The 10,386-nt window shown below is 47.7% G+C and overlaps 1 long non-coding RNA gene across 1 annotated transcript in view; it reads right to left on the reverse strand.

Annotated features, from left to right (window-relative positions):
* Positions 1-10,380, reverse strand: part of LOC108449772 — a 17,470-nt gene extending 7,090 nt beyond the window's left edge. Inside the window, exons 1-2 of the long non-coding RNA XR_001866058.1 lie at positions 10,263-10,380; positions 9,567-9,629 (exon numbers count right to left, since the gene is read on the reverse strand). This is a non-coding gene — a long non-coding RNA (uncharacterized LOC108449772). The remainder of the gene's footprint in view (positions 1-9,566; positions 9,630-10,262) is intronic.
* Positions 10,381-10,386: the final 6 nt, after the last annotated feature.

Consider the following 10,386-nt stretch of genomic DNA (forward strand, 5'->3'; position numbering starts at 1 on the left):
CTAAGTACCTCAGGAGGTGTCCCAGATGAATATCCCTTTTTGAATTTATTATGTTGCACAGGTTGTTAGAGACTTAAAACAGTGGGCTTTATTTCCCCCTCACTGCCTAGAAGTCAGAATTTCTTGGATCATTGCTTCCTGTCACTGGAGTCTGGGACAGAAAAGATGCTTCACATGGCAACTGGAATGGTTATTACAGGGTTAAGCTAGTAAAATTAAATTAAAGCTAATTTATTTAAATAACTCTAGGAAATATTGGCTGTAACACAACTGCAAAACTAAAGTGCTAGCCAGGTTTGTTAAATAATCATAATTAAATCAAATACATCTCCATTAGCAACTTATCATGCTTTACAACACAATTCATTTAGCAAGATGGTTCAAATTTTTATGAGTTTATTTTATAATACCTGGATATCAGAGTAATTTTTTTTGTATGCAGTCCAGAAGCCAAAATTATGATTGCTTTCAGGCTGCAACTAATCAGCTATGAAGCACTCCGCTCACTTCACTGTGTAAGCACAAGGACAAGCCAAAACTTTCCTGCCAATCTGGGGGATTTTTAGCAAAAACCTGAGTTTTTGATGAAGCTGTTTACTTGCAGCCATTATTTTCATTTCAGAAGAGTTCCCTTGGTGGTATTTTTAATTTTCAGTGGGTTAAACACTGCTGCAGCTTTCTGTGAGTAGTAAAGTACTTTAGCTTTGCCATTTTCTTGCACATGGGTACACATTTGTACCTCGCTTTGGGCTGAGTTGTTTCTTTATCCAGACCACACCAAAACAGTGCCCTCCCTGCCCCAGCCTGTTCACCCCTCAGCTCTGCATGTCTCTGCTACTTCACCCTGATCTACGGGAAGCAATATTTTACATTCTGATGACTCAAGGTTCACACAGCACATCGTAGTTCCCTATTTATGGCACAGTGACCCTTTGCATGGCTCCCCACCCCGGCAGGTTTAAAGCCACCATGGACACTCCCCAACACGGTAACCCTGATCCTTGAGGTTGGGTTTGTTCCTTCACACCACAGGATTTATTCCTGGGGTGTCTCATTCTTGCTTAAAGCAGCCTCTGTGTCCAGGCTTCCACAGCACAGCTGGTGTGACAGTGACAGCACTGGGGTTCTGCTGACCTGTTGTGTTACAGGCACAAACAAATAGCTCCAGCACCCTGCATGCACTGAGTTATTTCTCATTCCCTTATTGCTAGGTTTCCCAAGTTACACTGAAACTAGAGGATTTGATTACATACTTCAAGATACAGCCCCAGTAACAACCAGATCATGAGAGCAGGAATCAATGACCCAGCAGCAGTAACCCCAGGTTTATCACCTCGCCTGCCTCCTGCCAGCTCTCTGTGCTTTCATCATCATCAAAGTGGCATAAACACAGAATGGTTTGGGTTGGAAGGGATCTTAAAGCTCATCATGTTCCAACCCCCCTTCCATAGGCAGGGACACCTTCCACTAGACCAGATTGCTCCAAGCCCCATACAGCCTGGCCTTGAGAACTTCCAAGCTTCTCTGAGCAACCTGTGCCAATGCCTCACTACCCTCTCAAGGAAGAATTTCTTGTATATATTCAATAAACCTCTGCCCTCTGCCAGTTTGAAGCCATTTTGCCCCTTGTCCTGTTACTCCAGGCCCTTGTCAGGAGACCCTCTCCAACTTTTACATTTGCTGATCAGCTTCAAACCAGAACTAAAGGCAACACAGAATACTGCTCCTATTTTTTTAATCTTCGATTTTTCTTTCCTTAGCAGGGTGTGTCTTCCAAGAACACAACACTAACAAAGGAAAGCTTCTGCTAACACAGACTCGGGTCCTCAGGGCTATCTCTGCACTGCAATGCAATCTGTCCTTAGAAATGCTAGTGCCAGGAGGAAACCAGACACTTTTGCAAATAGGTCCAAATCAAATATGTCAACATTACAAGCCCTAACAAACAAAAAACTCACTTGAAAGCTACAATCCTTCCTGCTCAAGGCCATAATACAGTCATGTTCTTGGGCTCACCTTCATCAGGCTCAAAATAGCCCAAGGGTCCCCAGCCCAGTGCAGCCAACACCTGTGCCCAACCTGCACCAGCAGCACCAGCCTGACTCCAGTGATGGAGCCAGTACAGCACATTGGGAAGGCAGAACTCATCCTAGATATGCTCAGGGTCAGAAACACATAGGTCTGCCAAGTCATCCAGCCTTGAGCTTGAGTGTATTTACAAGGTGGTCTAGCAAGCCTGACTCTGTGTCTCTAGCTGTCATGAAGAGCTGGATGCTCCTGTTCAGCCCAAATGCCCTCTAATGGAAAGCAAGGCACAGGGAGAAGGGGAACAGTGTACCTCTGCCTTGACATGGAGACCCAGGACCAGGACTCCTACAGCCCACAGTGTACAGTGAGCAACAGTTACAGACACAACTCCCAATCCAAAATCTTATCTATACTCCAACTGTATTACTTGCACAAAAAATAGTGTTAGCCACCAGGGATTTTTTTTCTCTTTCCCATGATGTTTCCAAGGCAAAAGAACAGACATTATCAAGCAGGTTTGATGACTATAAAAGAGAAATATCCTACCACTGAACACTCACATAGTCTTTTTTGTCCCTTTCTCCATGTAAATTCTTAGTTCTAAACAAAGGAGAGCAGACAAGATAAATTACAGAGGAAGATATACTTGAACAAATAGATATACTTCTTTTTTCCTAAAACTGTCTCAATCCAGTTTATACTGGCTGGGAAACAGCACCCTCCATTCTCCTCAAACAACAAACAAACCCTGGGCTACTGATGCGTTCTGCAATCAAAAACAGGCCTGGTTTTGCTGGAGCAGGCACTGAATGCTGTACTTAGGGCAGAACTCAAAACCTCATGTAAAATGGGCTAAGAATCAACAAGTTAAATAATCTGCTGAACAGGAGGAAAAGCACTTAGGGAATGTTTTTCTCACAGAAGAAAAGAGGAAAGCTTATGGGTCATCTTGAGTGCTTCCCGCAGAGGAAGCCACAGGGAGGGCTGTACTGTAGCGGCAAAGCTCCTCTCCACCTGGGTGAAACCAGGACTTTGCTCTATCTCCTTTAGGCTACACCCAACCAGGAAAGAGGGGATTTCAAAGAGAAAAGGGATGGCTCACCACTCAAACCTGTCTGCAAACATAAAAGTAATTTCCCAGCTGTGAAATTCACTTGGGGTGTCAGTGCCTTAAATAGCAGCTGTGACTCGGCACCGCAAACAGTGGCTGCTCCAAATAAAATGCTGGATGCATGGGAGGGATGAGCACCAGGGATGCAGGCCTTTAATTTATTAGACTATCACTATCCTTGCCTGTCTGGACTAAGCCCATGAAAAGCTGCAGGAATGAGTGTCCTCAGGAGCCCAAAGAGGGCTTGGTAGTCCTCTCTGTGAAGACATTTTTCCTAATATCCAACCTAAACCTCCTCAAGTTTGAGGCTATTTCCTCTTTTCTATCACTTATTACCTGGGAGCAGAGACCGATCCCCACATGGCTCCAACCTCCTGTCAGGGAGTTGTGGAGAGTGAGAAGGTCCCCCCTGAGCCTCCTTTTATCCAGGCTGAGCCCACCACAGCTCCCTCAGCTGCTCCTCATCAGACTTATGCTCCAGGCCCTTCCCCAGCTCTGTTGCCCTTCTCTGGAAACACTTCAGCCCCTCAATGTCCTTCTTGTCACAAGGGGCCCAAAACTGAACCCAGGGTTTGGGGTGTGGCCTCACCAGTGCCCAGCCCAGGGGGACAGTCACTGCCCTGATTTCTGCACAGCAGGAGCTGGTTTTATCTGCACTGTGTATTTGATATAAATTAAAGCTCTGTTTGAGACAGCTCCTCCAAAGCTCCTTTATGTGCTGAGGGACCTCCCATATTGATGCTTGTTATCATCAGGCTGTCCCAAACTACAATTTTATCTTGTCCAGAGGAAGATGATGCAACAGCTGCATGGGAAGTGTCAGCTATTTTATGCAGTGCTGTTTATTGTTTCAAAAAAGCAACTTTTAGAATGGAGTGGTTGCAGCCATGTTTACTGACCTCCTCAAGAAGGCTTTTGGCTGTGCCTTTTCTTTCCTCTAAGGGAGGGAAAAATACGAGCATGAGAAAATTGGCGTATGGTAGTGAAGAGAAGAAATCAAGCAGGACTGTCCCTGACTTGGGCTCCTCCTCTGCACCCATTCTGGCTTCTCCCGGGGGCTGAACTCCAAGGGTTGAGCAGATAAGACAATCCATTTCTCTATCTTATCTCTTGTTCATTGCATTATCTTAGCACAAACACAGTTGTTTTCTCCACTGCTCAGTTAAATTCCCTCGGAGGGAGCAGCAGCCACGGCATTGCCTAGGATGCAAACAGGGCTGGGGGAACTGGTCCATCCTCCACTGACTTTGCTGGAAGACGTGGCAACACTCTCCCAGCAAAGGAACATTGCCCCATGCAAATAACTCACTTGGAATTAAAATGCCTGCCTGCTTTCTTTTCTGGAGCTTGCAGTTACCCTTCTCATTCAGGGGCATAGAACCAGTTCAGCTTTATCGGCTCCAGCCACCTCCATCATCACTAACCTCATGCCATGACAATATTACATCACCCCTCAAGAAATAAAGGATGGCAGCAGGATTTGGGCTCCTGAGGACACATATTCCTGCAGCTTTTCACAGGCTTGGTCCAGACAGGCAAGGATAGTGATAGTCTAATAAATTAAAGGCACATTGACACCACATTAAAATCAATTTCAGGCTTCCAGAAAGGCCAGTTCAGTTCTTCCCATCAGCAGGTGTCACTGCCTCAATAATGACAAGCAGGTAACTAGCAGGCTGTAATTAGCAGGCTGCCCAGGCCCACACACCGATGCTGGCAGGACCATGCAGCCTGTCCCTCAGCATTATGGCTCAGCAGGACTGGGGAAGGATGAAGCCCAGGACCCGTGCATCTTTAATTTCCAAGGCTCACAGCCCACATTCCCCAGGAAGGAGCAATATTTTAATTGTCTCCAGGAAGGACATTTTTTTAAATTTGCAGGACATGGAGGTCACCAGGTAAATGCTTTAGGTGGCATTTCAATAGGTCTTATGAGAAACCCAGAAGAAAGAAGGCAGAAGTTTAAAGTTTTTCAGCTCCAAATCTTCCTGTTCTGTGCCTTCCACCATCAGATGGTGCACAGGAAAAATCTGTTTCATCTGTGGAGCCATGAGCAGACAAAGCTACTGAGCCATATCCAGGAGTCAGCAGCCACCTCTGATCCACTCAACAGTGCTATGAAAATATGGTATTCAAGACGATCCCTTCCCTGAAACAGACTGGGAAAACTGGTTTTGCAGCCCTTCAGTCATGCTAATTTGCTGAAGGAAAACAAGGTGTTTGTAAGGGAAAGCCAGTTATGTGGGCTTTACTCAGCTTAATCACTGTATTAATTGTATAGGAGATGAGCACCATTTAAGTTGTATAACTAGTGTACAAGTCTCCTTAAGCAGGGTTCACTTAGAACAAGAGCATCTCAGCCATGAAACCACTTTCTCTCCAAAAGTGTCCCTCCTAATAGCTGGAAGAGGTAAAAAGAGAGGAGAGGCTGCCCTGAGGCTCTTCACCACAACCATGAAGGTCAATAAAGTCACACAAGGCATTCCCTTTTCTCCAGCGACAAGGTTTCAGCTGCAAGAGGTTTACTTGGGGAGAATAAGCTGTGGACATATTTTGCTAAAATAAATGCAAAGGCTCTATAAGGCAAACGGGACTGACTCAAACTCCTCTGAAGTAACGGAGTGCTTTTAGCAGCAGCTTAACTGCTCCGCAAGGGAGGACACTCACATCTCCTTTGCCTGTTTCTTCAATCAAATCCACCTCAGTTTCTCTACCAGACCCAGCCCACTTCTGCTCTCCTGCAAACCCCTCGTTTGCATCTCTCTTCTACAAATAATCCCCCTCCAGGTTTCCTCTGGTCCTCCAGGCCACACGTTACTACCTACACTCAGTGTACAGTGATTTTCCCACAATGGTCCATAACACTCACTGAAAAACCTGGAGCATTCAAAAAAATTACTGTATTTGCTTTTTTTAGCTGTTGTAGCTGAGCTGCCTCCAGGATAGGGCTGTGTCTGGCAGGTCTCCATAGCTGCTGTGAAGTGATAAGTGCAGCAGCCGCTGCAGCTCAAAATGGGACAGGAAAGGGTGGGATGGGTGTCAGAGTGAGAACAAGCCATGACAAACATGAGGCAGGAGACTGAAACTCCTGGTGAACCAGAGCCACTGACAAAGATGTCCACAGGCCTCCAGGGCCATGAATGAAGGGAACCCCTGCAGAGCTGCCTGGCACACATCATTGTTCCCAGAATGACACAGAGACAAAGCCGGTTCTGTTTTTCCTGTCTTTATAGATCTCTCGTTTCAGCCATGTTGCAGTCTTTGCTGTCACACCACAGACCTGAACTTGACCTAGAACCCTGGGGATAAACTCAACACAGGGGTAAATCCAATGGTTTGACTTGCAACCTGTAGAAAGGCCCCAACTTGGGAGATGTAACACCCATCCAACAGCTCAAAGCCACTGCTGGAGGATGATTTTGGCTTCCAGAGGAAAAAAAAATGGACAAAACCAAAATGGACCCATGTCTAGGTTTTGGGAACTGGGGTGGGGGTGAGGAAGGGGCTGACAGGTGGAGGTTTGGGAACTCCTCCCGGCTTGCCTTGGGTTGCTTTGGGGCAGCTCCTCCAGCACCCAGGGCCACCTGCAGGTCCCGTGGGCGCCACTGCCCTCTGCAGTTCCCAGAGGAATGCACAGCTCGCCTCCACACAGGACACACCTTCCACCCCCTCCTTCCAGCCTCCCCTCACGTGGGCTTCCCTATGAAATTCCAGGCCAGAAGAGAAGTCATCCAATAAAAAAGCATTTACCTGCAGCGGGAGCACTGGAATCAGCACTGGGGGGCAGGAAGGTCCCTGTCCTGTGCATCCCCACACCTCGGGACTCCCCAGCAGAACTGAGGTTCTTGTAGAATGTGCTGAGGAATGGCCAAAAGCCCAGAGCAGAAAGCACATTGTCCCACACTAATCTCGCCTCCCATGCCCTTTTGCGGGAAACCCGATACCTTACCTCAGCCCTGAGAACATGGCTAAAGGTGCCCTGCACATCCGAGAGTGGAGCTGTGGCTACACGCTGCCTTCAGTCACACAGTTTGGGGCACGCTTGACTCTGCATAGGTATTGTGGGCTAAATGGGATACTTGAAGCTGATTTAGAGTCAGTGAAGACTCAGTGGAGCATAGCACACTCAGCTTGAGCTCAAAGTGGATGTTGAAGCAGTTGCGGTGGGTAGGCAGAGAGCAGCACCAGGAGAGGACACATTACAAGGATAATCACCAAAGATAAACGTTTTTACAACTTGCATGAAAGTCCTTGAAGTTTTCTAGATCACTGAGATATGGCTGGATCAGGATCTGGCAGAGGGCAGGGAGTGACAGCCCAGAGGGAGCCAGCACTTCTGCAGCCACCCATGGAGATGCATTGCTCTAGAGGCAGAGAGCTGTGAGCTGTTGGGACAATTCCAGAGTCCCTGCTCCTCCCCAGCCTGCACGGAGGGACCAGGAGAAATCCTCATGGAGTCTGCTGGCTGCATGGGACCTATTTTGGAGGTGTCCTGGGAACTCCTGCCTGGCCCCCTTGCAGGCTGCCAGCCAGGACAGAGGTTGGTCATGCTGGTGTGCTGGGAGCTGTGGTTTTGAATAAACATTTCTGCTCTGAAGGCTTTTCTGAAGTAACCCAGTCGGATTATTACACAAAAAATCTACACCTCAATGCAAAAAGCAGAAATAGAGCCAGTTTTATGTGTGTATTAGCACACAGTATTTGCTTTGAAGCAGCAAGTTAATCATAAAAGCAGTCCAGTCTGTGGCATGTTTGCAAAACAGAAAGCAGAAGATAAGAAAGGGCATTTGTGGTGAGGGTTCTGGCACCTGGGTGTTTTCAACACAGAGACTAAACCCCACCCACGACTCCTATGCACTGTCCCCCCCACTGTACCCAGGGCAATTTTGAAAAAAAAGGGAAAGAGACTGCAAGTCTGGGCTTATTCCTGGGGGAGAAGTGGAGGAAGGATGCTCCTTGACAGAGCTGAAAATTTAGCTCTTCACCAGTGTGCCCTGATCCCAGTGCAGCGTGCTCAGCTCTCCGTAGCATAAACTGGTGTCAGTGTCCAAGACTTGATAAGCTGAACAAGCACCCATGGGCCATACTTAGCCAGCATTTCCAGTGTCAGAGCTCATGCACTTTTCCCAGTGATGAAATTGTATCTTTAGGTACAGAATCATAATGGGCTCAAGTAGTTTCCCTTGGGAGCAAGGTTTTGATGGAGAAACAACAGAACCATGGTCACAAATGCAGACTCTGAACATTGAAATCCCCCAATGATCATTACAAGACACACAGGCAACATCAATGTGTCTGTGCTGTTCCTTGCCGCATTCCCTGCAGCAGCCAAAGGGTGCTCACTTGCTTACACTGTTTCTCTGAACTGCCCAAGCCTGGTGATTTCTCTGTGCTGGTAAAACCCTGCTCAGAGACAAACTGCATCATCTCACCAGCTCTTCCAAGATACACACTGCCAGAATACTTCTTCTGCAATGCCAGGGCTGGGCACGGCAGTCTCATTTCCTGATCTGAGACAGCACAGTAACAATAATATTTTCCAGTTCTACTGACTGACCTACACCACCTAATTTCCAAAAGATATCAACAAGCACTTTACACACCCAAAGATCAGCTCTGTGGCTGCTCTGACCACTCAGCAGTTCTGAAAGAGCTTCTCCTCAGGTGTTGCTCCTGCCTGCACCATCACCACCAAGCACCCTGCAACCAGGCTCGGCTCTGGAGACAGCCAAGTTCTCCAACTGCTGCTTCTAGAGCACCCTCCATCCCAGCTCCTGAGCAATACGCACAAGCCTAGGACAGGGATGCCTGAGCATCTTTCACCCAGCCACTGCCCAAAGTGTTTGTCTGGCCCTATAGCTTGGCTCCAGCCCTCTCAGTGCCTGCAGGTTACCTGGGCCAGGTGCATGCCTGAGGCCACCACACAGTTTAAAAACAAGCAAATGTGAACATATGAACACATAGCAGCATGAGTATGGGCTGAACACAGCCTGCCTTTCCAAACACATCCTTAGCTGTAGTGGATCTGCTCCCAGCTGCACCACCCATTTTTGCCTGCTCCAGCAGCCCTTTGCAGGGGAAGCTGAAGGATGTTACTTGCTCTTCACTAACTTAAAGCTGGGCTGGTGCAAAGGCAAGTCCTAAGCATGGCCTCAGCTGCTACATATTGAAGGCTCTGCTCTCAAAAGGAAAACAAAGATCACAGCAGTTGCTAGACGAACAAACTTAATTTCATCTGCCAAGGCCAGGGTAAAGCCTGGGGCACTGAGCTCCACAGCAGCTACCTGTGGGGAGACCCTGTCCTCACTGGTCTCCATCCTCAGCAACTTATAGTGTAGTCTTAGTCCAACCTCAACATTATCCCCTTATCCCAGTCCCCAGCTCACACAATGCCATGGTGTGAGCTAAACCCACATTAATTACTCACCCTCTTCAGATTCCTGACCTTTTCTTCACACTCTGGCTCCACCAGCAGCAGTGTGTACCAGAACTACAATCAATACATGACAGAACAGAAGGAAATTAAATTTATAGTTTATTATAATTTGTGCAAATCAGCTTATGCTTGGGCAACAGATCTTTGCAAAATCTGTTCTCCCTTCCCAGATATAAATTCCTTGCTGGAGTTAAGAAGGATGCTGGGCAGGCAGTGCTGTTCCAAGGAAAGGGCACCAGAACTATGGCCATCTGAGAGCCAAGGGTCAGTCCCTGCCTCCTTCTTGGATGGAAGAAAATAAATGAATATAGAAAGGAAAGCCAAGCTGAGGCAGTCACCCAGGTCAGAACATTTTCAGCTCAAACAACTAAAGCTGGCAGAATTACAAGCAACTAGAAACTCGAAGAGAGGAACTTGCTGTGGGATAAACTGAATCATCAGAGCATTAGGCAGCAGTGACCAGCTCTCCAGCAGTTTGGGGAACACATGCACCAAAGAAAACCCACAAGCAGAATCACAGAACCACAGAATCGTGTGGGTTGATCAGGACCTTAAAGCTTGTTCAGTCCCAACCCCCTGCCATGGGCAGGAACACCTCCTAGACCAAGTTGCTCCGAGCCCGATTCAACCTGGCCTTGAACAGGCATCCACAGCTTGTCTAGGACATCGAAGCCAGTATTTTACTACCTTCGAGTTCAGCGGGAGCTCACAACACCCAGTCCCTGGGGCGCAGAAGACGACGGGACCCGGCAGCGGCCGGACCGGTGCGGGTGGGGGGCGGAGGGGGGGGTCATCCCTGAACGGGCAGGTA

This window comes from Corvus brachyrhynchos, unplaced genomic scaffold (assembly GCF_000691975.1).
Source record: "Corvus brachyrhynchos isolate BGI_N302 unplaced genomic scaffold, ASM69197v1 scaffold381, whole genome shotgun sequence".
Classification (NCBI taxonomy): Eukaryota; Metazoa; Chordata; class Aves; order Passeriformes; family Corvidae; genus Corvus; species Corvus brachyrhynchos.